We start from the raw sequence: 10,776 nt of genomic DNA, 5'->3' as shown, positions 1-10,776 counted from the left end.
ATTTTTCTTTTACATTTCCAAGAGGGTAGTGTACTAGAGGGGAGTGTTGGGAGTGGAGGAGAGTGCAACAATGAATGAATGGAAATCCAAAGACTCTGTAAATTTTCATTGAAATTAATAATAAATGTTTTAAAAAAATCTTTGTCTACTTAAGTTCAATATGTGACCTTACTTAAGGTACTTTCTACTAATTACTCCTGTGTCTATGTGTGGGTTGTACTTTATTTCTTTGTATGATTCAAAATTTTTTAAAAAAATTAAATACTAAAAGTAGCATAATGAACAACACTAGAAATAAGATACACCCACACACACTTTATAGCTTCACACTCATTACTATTTGTGTATTTTAGTGACTACTATGCATGACGGTCATTGCAAAGATGGAAGAGGAAGAGAAGACCAAAATGGATGTCAGAGGAGACTCTGAAAATTGCATTGGTGCGCAGAGAAGCCAAAGCGCAAGGAAGAATTTAGAAGATTTCAAAAGGCAGCACGGGATGACAAAGTAAAATATTACAATGAAATGTGCAAGGAGTTGGAGTCAGAAAATCAAAAGGGCTAGGGGAGCTCTGGTGGCCTAGTGGCAAGAAGCTGTACTGCAATCCCACAGGTATACAGTTCAAATCCACCAGATGCTCTGCTGGAGAAGGAGGGACAATTTCCTCCTGTACCAGTCAGATCTGATTTGACGGTACATGCACAAAAAATAATAAAATAATTTTTAAAAAAAGAAAATCAAAAGGGCTGAACTCGCTCAGCATTTCTTAAGCTCAAAGAACTGAAGAGCAAATTCAAACCTCGAGTTGCTATAATCAAGTATGCTTTGGGCAGAGTATTAAATGATCCAGGAAGTATTAAAAGAAGATGGAAGGAATATACTGAGTCACTGTATCAAAAGGAATTGGCAGACACAGAAGAATTTCATGAAACAACATATGAGCAAGAGCCTATGGTGATGAAGAAAGAAGTTCAAGCTGCTTTGAAGGAACTAGCAAAAAGTAGGTCCGAGGAAATCTGGAGAACAACCACTTGGCCAACTGACTGGAAGAGATCTATTTTTGTTCCCTTCCCAAAGAAGGTTGACCCAACAGAGTGTGGAATCTATAGAACAATATCATTAATTTCACATGCAAGCAAAATTCTATTGAAGATTATCCAAAAACGACTGGAACAGCACATCAGCAGAGAACTGCCAGAAGTCCAGGCTGGGTTTAGAAGGGGTCGTGGTGCTAGGGATATTGTAGCTAGTGTTAGATGGATCTTAGCTGAAAAGCAGGGAATACCAGAAGAAAGTCTATCTTTGTTTCATTGACTATGCAAAAGCATTTGGCTGTATGGATCATAACAAACTGTGGCTGACGCTGAGAAGAATGAGCATCCCAGAACACTTGATCATGCTAATGAGAAACCTATACTTGAACCAAGAGTCAGTCCTTAGAACAGAGCAAGGAAACACTGCATGGTTCAAAATTAGGAAGGGTGTAAGCCAGGGATGTGTCCTATCTCCATACCTTTTCCACCTGTATGCAGAACAGATTATCCAGGAGGCTGGGCTCTATGGGGAGAAATGTGGGATCAAAATTGGTGGAAGATCTATCAACAAACTGCGATATGCAGATGACACAACCTTACTTGCTGAAAATGAGGAGGACCTGAAGCACTTGCTGCAGAGGGTCAAGGACTGCAGCCTCCAATGTGGATTGAGGCTCAATATCAAGAAGACAAAGATTCTCACCACTGGGCCAATTGGCAGCATCAGGATGGATGGTGAAAAGATTGAGATTGTTCACAGCTTTAGTTTGCTTGACTCTACAGTCAACACTTTTGGCACCAGTAGCCAGTAAATTAAAAGACCTATTGCCATGGGAAAGTCTGCTATTAGGGACCTCTCCAAAATACTGAAGAGCAATGATGTCTCTCTGGAGACTAAGGTGCTTCTAATACAGGCCATGGTCTTTGCTATCACTTGCTTTGCATCAGAGAGTTGGACAATGATTAAGGAGGATAGAAGAAGAATTGATGCTTTTGAGTTTTGGTGCTGGAGAAGAGTATTGAGAGTACCATGAACTGCTAGGAAAACAAACAGATTCATCCTGGAAGGGGTTAAACCGGGCAGCTCCTTGCAGTCAAGGATTCTGAGGCTCCGTCTAGTATACTTTGGGCATGTTGTAAGGAGGGACCAGTCCTTGGAGAGGTACATCATGCTTGGTAGGGTGGAGAGACAGCACAGGAGGGGAAGGTGGATTGATTCAGTGGCTGGGGTAATCGGGATGAGTGTGTCGGAGACAGTGCAATTGGCACAAGGCAGAGCAGAGTTTAGGGCTGTTGTACATAGGGTTGTTATGAGTCACAAGAAACTCATGTTGGCACATAACAGCTATGCATGACATTAGCAATGACCTCCCTGGTGCCACTGTCTCTTCTAAATCCTTCTTGAACTTCTGGCAGTTTCCTATCTATGTAGTGTTCTCACTATTTTTTTAATGATCTGCAGCAGTATTTTGCTTGTTTGTGATATTGTTTGATAGTTTCCACATTCTGTTGGATCACATTTCTTGGGAATGGAAATAAATCTCTTCCAATCCATTGGCCAGGCAGCTGTCCTCCAAATTTCCTCGCATAGGCTGGTAAGTGAATCCCGGGCTGCGTATGGTAGTTGAAACAAGTCAGTTGGTATCCCTTTTATTTCCTGGGGCCTTATTTTTTGCCATTACCTTCAGTGTCACTTCAGTTTCCTCCTTCATTACCACTGGCTCTTGCTAATAGAGTATTTCCTGAAATTTCTCACTGTCAGTCAGTTCTTTTTGGTACAGTGATTCTGTGTATTCCTTCCATCTTCTTTTCATGTTTCCTGGATCGTTCAACATATTCGTCCTAACATCATTCAATATTGCAACTTGAGACTTATATTTGGTTTTCAGTTCTCTCCGTTTGAGAAATAGAGAGTAAGTTTTTCCCTTCTTATCCTCCAATTCCAGTTCTCTGCACATTCCATTATAATATTTTGCTTTATCTTCTCAAGTTGTCCTTTGAAATACTGTTCGACTCTTTTATTTTGGTATCTTTTGTTTTGGCTTCTCAGCACTCTAGTGCAATTTTCAGAGTCTCTTCTTGGCGTACAGTTTTCTTTTTTCTTTCTTCTTTGCCTTTCTAATGACCTTTTGCTCTCTTCATGGATGATATCCTTGATGTCATCATACATCTCATCTGGTCTTTGATTAATGGTATTCAATGCTTCAAACCTTTTCTTAAGATGATTTTGAAATTCAGGTAAAATAGACTCAAGAACATATTTTGGTTCTTCAGAACATGTTTTAATTTTCTTCAGCCTCAATTTGAACTTGCACATGAGTAATTGATGATATGTTCCATAGTCCACCCCTAGCATATGTTACATGGTTCCTGGCTGAAAGTAAAGAATATCAGAAGACTATTTCCACTTTATTGACTATGCAGAGGCATTTGACCATGTGGATCCTAACAAGTTATGGCTAATATTGAGAAGAATGGGAACCCCAGAGCACTTAATTGTGCTTATGTGAAACCCCGACCTAGACCAAGAGGCTACTGTGTGAACAGACCAAAGGAACAGGCTTCTCCCTTCTGCTCCCCAAGGGAAAAGTACATGGTTTAAAATTTAAAAGGAGTGCATCAGGGTTGTAGTCTTTCTTCATACATTTCCAATCTTCAGGCTGAGCAAATTATCCAAGAAGAAGAAGAGTGTGACATCAAGATTGAAGGAAGTTTCATCAATAATCTGCATTATGCACATGACATAATCTTGCTTGCTTAAAGTGAGGAGGACTTGAAGCACTTGTTATAGAAGGTTAAAGAGCACAGATTTCTATATAGATTGCATCTCAACATCAAGAAAACACAAATATCACTAAACCAATAGGGAACATCATGCTAGATGGAGAAAAAATTGAAACTGTCGATACCTTCATCTTAATTGGGTCCACAACCAACAACCTTGGTATCAGCAGTCATGAAATCAGGAGGCGTATGCTCCAGGAAAGTCTGAAATTAGGGACCTCTCCAAATTATTGAGGAGCAATTATGTCAGCTGGAGAACTAAGGTGTGTCTGATTTAGGCCATGAACTTTGTGATCATTTGCTATGCATCTGAGAGCTGGATATTGAATAGAGGTAACAGAAGGTGAAATGATGCCTTTGAGTTGTGGTGTTGGAGAAGAATACTAAACATCCCATGGACTACCAAAAGAATAAACAAATATGTCTTGGAAAAAGTGCAGCTAGAGTGCTCCTTGGAGGTAAAGAGGATAAAGCTTCATCTCACATATTTTAGACATGTTGCTAAGAGAGGCTATTCCTTGAAGAGGGACATCATTCTTGGAAAGACAGAGGGCTGCCAAAAGAAAGGAAGACCCTCAACCAGGTGCACTGACACACTGATTATTGTAATGGTATATAGTGAGTCAGGAAGTATGAGGATGGAAGAGGATAATCCAGGATTCAGAGTTGTTCATAGGGTCACTATGAGTCATTCTTGACTCAATAGCACTTAACTGCAATAACAATTATGACTGAATTATGTATCCCAAAAGCATTAGTTACAAAAATTCTAATCTCTCTTTACTTGGATCCATAATTAACATCCATGGAAGCAGCAGTCAAAAAAATCAAACAGTAGCTTGCAGTGGGCACGCTGGTGCACTCCTCCTGAAATGTGCTAATGAGCAAGATTGGTTTGTTTTGTTTTTTTTTAAGAGTAAGAATTTCTCTGTAATGACTAAGGTGGCTCTGATCCAAGCCTTGGTATTTTTTTTTTTCAATTTGAAAGCAGTCACTGTTTTATTAACTGACCAGATTACAAAAAAGAATCATGGTTGATACCTTAGTTCATTCTTCTGATAAGTCTGTTGATCTGGTCTTCCCGGTTGCTCTACAAAATGAGTGGTCTTTTTCTTCATTCCACCTCGTGGAGAAGATCATTTGAATGGCCACAAGAAGTTATTTGCTTCTTTGAAGCATTTGCCAACAGTATAGATCTCATGAATCAGATCCTCCATGCAGATGATACCATATTTACCAAGAGATCGTGCAAACAAAGTGTTGTCTGTCAGAGCAATTCGCTTCTTATCAATTTTGCCATAACCACGCTTATAGATCAGTTCATTGACAGACTTCAGGTTTGGATATCCCCGTGCAATATATGGTTCCATAATCCTCAACATGTTAATTGAAGCTTTGTTGAGTTTAACAAAGGTGCCATTGAAGATCTGGCGAAGGTGAAGGAGCTGTAACACCTTACAAACCTTTGGGCTCACACCGTTGATACCTCTGATCCTGATGACAAATGCCAGCTTGGGTTCTGCGGGTACATAGAAGTTGCCAGCTTCCCTTGCCATCCGAGCCATCCGAATCTCAGTTCTGTACATCTGCCTGTATTCTTTGTGATAGTGCTTAGCTTTTTCATAGATAAGCTTCCTTCTTGCCTTTTGAAGCATTTTTTGGGCAAACTTCTTTCTAAGGTGCTTGATCCTTAATTCTGAGAAATTCCTTAGCTTTTTCTTAAGGGTTTCTGGCACTGCAGGAATCTTCTTTTCCTGCTCCACGGCAGCCTCCATGGTTTCAGGCAGAAAATAAGAAAGCCAAGCCTTGGTATTTTTAATTGCTTCATATGTTTGTAAAGGTTGAAAAATAAATAAGAAAGACTGAAGAAAAATTTATTTTTTTAAGCATCATGTTAGGGAAGGATATTGAATAGACAGCTTGCCAAAGAATGAACAAATCTGACTTGGAAGAAGTACAGCCACATTCAGAATGAAGCACATTCAGGGAGGCGGTAAGATTTCATCACATATAATTTCTTTTTGCTTTTTTTAAAATTAATTTTAATGAAAATTTACAGAGACTTTAGATTTCCATTCATTTATTATTGCACTTTTCTCCCTGACCAGTCCTCCAACCCAGTATACTCATCTCTTTGAAAAGTAAAAGAAAAGTTCCCCTATTGTTTTACAATCCCTCTCCCCAGGTCTACTCCACTATGCAGTCTTCATTCTGGACTCCTGTCATGACGATAATACCTAATCACATATCCCATTTAAACAGTTTTCTCTCTCATCTGTTTCAACACAGTGTGCATTATTTATCCCATTTTTCTCAGTCTTGCCCCAACCCTGATGTCAGTCCTGATGTACAACAGTGGCACTATACAGTATTTTTCCCTTTGTGACTGAATTACTTCACTCAGCATAATGTCCTCCAGGATCACCCATTTTGAATAATATTGTATGTGCTCATTGTTTTTCAATGCAGGGTAGTATTCCATTGTGTGAATATACCACAGCTTCTCTATCCATTCGTTTGTTGATGGGCACTTAAGTTGTTTCCAACTCCTTGCTATCATGAACAAGGCTGCAATAAATATGGCTGTGCATATATCTGCTTGGATATCACACTTATGGTCTCTTTGGAGTATATTCCCAGTAGTGGCATTGCTGGGTCAAATGGTATCTCTATTTGCAACTTTTTGAGAAAGCGCCACACTGCTTCCACAGTGGTCACACCATTTTTAACTTCCACCAACAGTGAATAAGGGTTCCAGTTACTCCACAAACTCTCCAGCATTTGTTGCTTGCTGTTCTGCTAAATTTTGCTATTCTGGCTGGGGTGAGATGATATCTCATACTTGTTTGGATTTGCATCTCTCTTAGAGTTAGGGATTTTGAACATTTCTTCATGTGTTTTTTGGCCATGTGAATGTCTTCTTAGGTGAAATATCCTTTCATATCCTGTGCCCATTTTTCAATTGGATTGTTTACCTTTATCTTGTTGTGGTGCTCAAGTGTTTTATAAATTCTAGATAAAAGTCGCCAAGAAATAAGGAAGCACAAGGTGGCCAGACAAGGTCCTTTCTCCAACGCTGACAGAGAAAGATGTCCTCTAGAGCTGGTGCTCTAAATTTAGACTTCTAACCTCTAAGACCCAGGATGACACGAATTGATGCAATAACTGGGATAATAGGAGTAGTCGTGTCAGAGACAGTGAAACTGGCTCAGGATAGACCACAGTTCAGAGCTGTTGTACACAGGAGTCACTTATAATCCACAGGTGGCTTGATGGCATATAACAACAACAATAATAACCTGTGAGAAAATTAATTTCAAGGAACTGAAGAACAAATTCAAACCTCAAGTTGCTATAATCAATGATGCTGTAGGTGGAATGTTAAATGATCCAGGAAGTATTAAAAGAAGATGGAAAGAATGAATTAAAAGAAATTGGCAGACACAGAAGAATTTAATGAAACAACATATGACCAAGAGACTATGGTGATGAAGGAAGTTCAGTCTGCTTTGAAGGAAATAGCAAAAAAATAAGGCCCCAGAAATAGATGGTCTACCAATTGAAGTATTTCAGCTAACAGATGCTGTCCTGGACATGCTCACCAAGTTGTGCCAAGAAATCTGGAGAACAACCACTTGGCCAATTGACTGGAAGAGATCTATATTTGTTCCCATTCCAAAGAAGGGTGACCCAACTGAGTGTGGAAACTACAGAACAGTGCCATTGATTTCACATGCAAGGAAGATTCTACTGAAGATTATCCAAAAACGACTGGAACAGCACATCAGCAGAGAACTGCCAGAATTCCAGTCTGGGTTTAGAAGGGGTTGTGGTACTAAGGATATTGTAACTGATATTAGATGGATATTAGCTGAAAGCAGGGAATACCAGAGGAATGTTTATCTGTGTTTCACTGACTATGCAAAGGCGTTTGACTGTGTGGATCATAACAAGCTGTTGCTGACTCTGAGAATAACAGGAATACCAGAACACTTGATTATGCTAATGAGAAACCTATACTTGGACCAAAAGACAGTCGTCAGGACAGAGTAAGGAAATACTGCCTGGTTCAAGATTGGAAAAGGCATATGCCAGGGATATTTCCTGTCTCCATACCTTTTCAACCTGTATGCAGAACCGATTATCCGGGAGGCTGGGCTCTATGAGGAGAAATGTGGGGTCAAGATTGGTGGAAGATTACATTACAGCCTCTGAAAGCCAAACCAAGAGAAAGAAATGCTGAGGTAAAATAGCTAAACAGACGAGTTTGGAGGGCATCTCAAGAAATAAAACAAAGTATTTTAACAAAATATACGGAAAACTAGAGTTGCAAAATTAAAAGGGAAGAATTTGTTCACCATTCCTCAAGCTGAAAGAATTGAAGAACAAATTCAAGTCTTAAGTTTCTATACTGAGAGATGTTATGGGCACAATCTTTAATGATCTTGAATGCTCCAAGAAGCATCAAAAGAAGATTAAAAGAATACATATAATCGTTATACCAAAAAGAATTAGTTGACACTGGAAAATTTCAAGAAGTATCATATGAACAAAAGCCAGTGATAATGAATGATGAAGTTCAAGCTGCATTGAAGACATTAGCAAAAAATAAGACTTGATGAATTAATGAAATACCAATTGTCATGTTTCAATTAACAGATGCAGCCCTGGATGTGCTCACCAGTTTATTCGAGGAAATTTGGAGTACAGCTGCCTGATTGGAAGAGATCCAAATTTGTCCTATTCCCAAAAAAAGGTGACTCAAGGGAATCCAGAAATTATCCAATACCATTAATATCTCATGCAAGCAAAATGTTGTTATCATTAAAAAATTACTAGAGCAGTACATTGATAAGGAACTACCAAAAGTTCAAGTGGCTTCAGAAGAGATTGTGGCACCAATGATACCACTAATGATGTCAGATAGATCCTGACTGAAAGCAAAGAATGTCTATTTATGTTTTATTGATTATTTAAAGGCATTTGACTGGATAATAATAAAGTATGGCTAGCATTTAGAAGGGGAATTCCAAAACATTTAGTTGTACTAATAAGAAATCTATACCTAGACCAAGAAAGTATTGTCCAAACAGAGTAAGAGAACACTGCATGGTTTAAAATCAGGAAGGATATGCATCAAGGTTGTATACTTCTCCATGACTATTCAATTTGTATTCTGAGAAAATAATTTGAGAAGGCAGACTGTATGAGGAAGAATGTGCATAGTATTGGAGGAAAATTCATCAACAACCTGATTACACAACTTCCCTTGCTCAAGATGAGAAAGGCATGAAATGCTTGTGGCAAATGATCAAGGACTACACTCTTCTGGATGAATCACATCTAGACATCAAGAAAACAAAGATCCTCACCACAGGACCAACAGTCAACATTTTGATAGGCAGTGAAAGGATCAGAGCTGAAAGGATAATGATAATTCCTTCGATCAACAATCAACACCCTTCTTGGTACTAGTCATCAGGAAATTAGGAGATGTATTGCACTGTGCAAGTCTGTTGTCAGGGATCTCTCTCCAGAATGCTGAAGAGCAATGATGTCAGTTTGAAGATGAAGGTGTGCCTAATTCAGGCCATGGTCTTCCCAATCAACTGCTATACATCAGGTAGCTGGACAATGGATAAGGATGACAGAAGGAGAATTGATATTTTTGAGCTGTGGTGCTGAAGAACAGTACTAAATAGCCCGTGGATTGCCAAAAGAACAAATAAATAATGTCTTGGAGAAAGTGCAGTGAGAATGTTCCTTGGAGGCAAAGATGAAAAAGTTTCATCTTTCTTACTTCAGACATGTAGCTAGGGAAAGATGAGGCATCAGCAAAGAAGAGGAAGATGCCCAATGAGATGGATTGATACAGTAAGTTCAGCAATAGGCTTGAGTGTTTCAGAGATGGTGAGATTGGCACAAGATAGGGCAGTATTCAGGTTCACTGTTCATAGGGTCACTTTGACGACAACAACAACAATAAGAACATGATGAAAATGTCCAAGTAACTTATTCTTTTATATTTATATAAACATATATGCCTATATGCCTTTTATGAAAAAAAACTTACAAAAGATAATTTGGGGACAACAAAGGATATACCAATATGACCTGAGTATTAGAAATGAGGAAATTACAGTTTAGTATATTGTTGTTGTTGTTGTTATGTGCCATTGACTCACTTGCAACTCATAGCAACCATATGTACAACAGCCCTAAACTCTGCTCTGTCCTGTGCCAATCGCACTGTCTCTGATACATCCATCCCGATTACGCCAGTCACTGAATCAATCCACCTCATAGAGGCCTTCTCTCCTTCGCTGTCCCTCTACCCTCCCAAGCATGATGTCCCTCTAAAAGGACCGGTCCCTCCTTACAATATGTCCAAAGTATGTCAGACGAAGCCTCCGAATCCTTGCCACCCGGTTTAGCCCTCTCCAGGATAAAACTGTTTGTTTTCTTAGCAGTCCATGGTACCCTCAATACTCTTCTCCAGCACCACAGCTCAAAAGCATCAATTCTCCTTCTATCCTCCCAAGTCATTGTCCAACTCTCTGATGCATAACAAGCAATTGCAAAGAACATGGCCTCTATCAGATACACCTTCGTCTCCAGAGAGACACCATTGCTCTTCAGTACTCTGGAGAAGATCCCTAACAGCAGACTTTCCCATGGCAATACATCTTTTAATTTCCTGGCTACTGGTGCCAAGAGTGTTGACTGTGGAGCCAAGCAAACTAAAGCTGTGAACAATCTCAGTCTCTTCACCATCCATCCTGATGTGGCCAATTAGTCCAGTGGTGAGAATCTTTGTCTTCTTGACATCGAGCCTCAATCCATATTGAAGGCTATAGTCCTTGACCCTCTGCAGCAAGCACTTCAGGTCCTTCTCAGTTTCAGCAACCAGGGTTGTTTATGATAATTATATTTGGTTATATAGAATAATGTCTTTAT

The 10,776-nt window shown here is 39.3% G+C and overlaps 1 pseudogene; it reads right to left on the bottom strand.

The window, feature by feature from the left end:
* Positions 1 to 4,861: 4,861 nt before the first annotated feature.
* LOC102847855 lies at positions 4,862 to 5,594 on the bottom strand (annotated as a pseudogene).
* Positions 5,595 to 10,776: the final 5,182 nt, after the last annotated feature.

This window comes from Elephantulus edwardii, unplaced genomic scaffold (genome assembly GCF_000299155.1).
Source record: "Elephantulus edwardii isolate Elephantulus edwardi_28Jun2011 unplaced genomic scaffold, EleEdw1.0 scaffold00360, whole genome shotgun sequence".
In the NCBI taxonomy this organism is placed as follows: Eukaryota; Metazoa; Chordata; class Mammalia; order Macroscelidea; family Macroscelididae; genus Elephantulus; species Elephantulus edwardii.
This window is presented reverse-complemented; position numbering and strand designations above follow the sequence as displayed.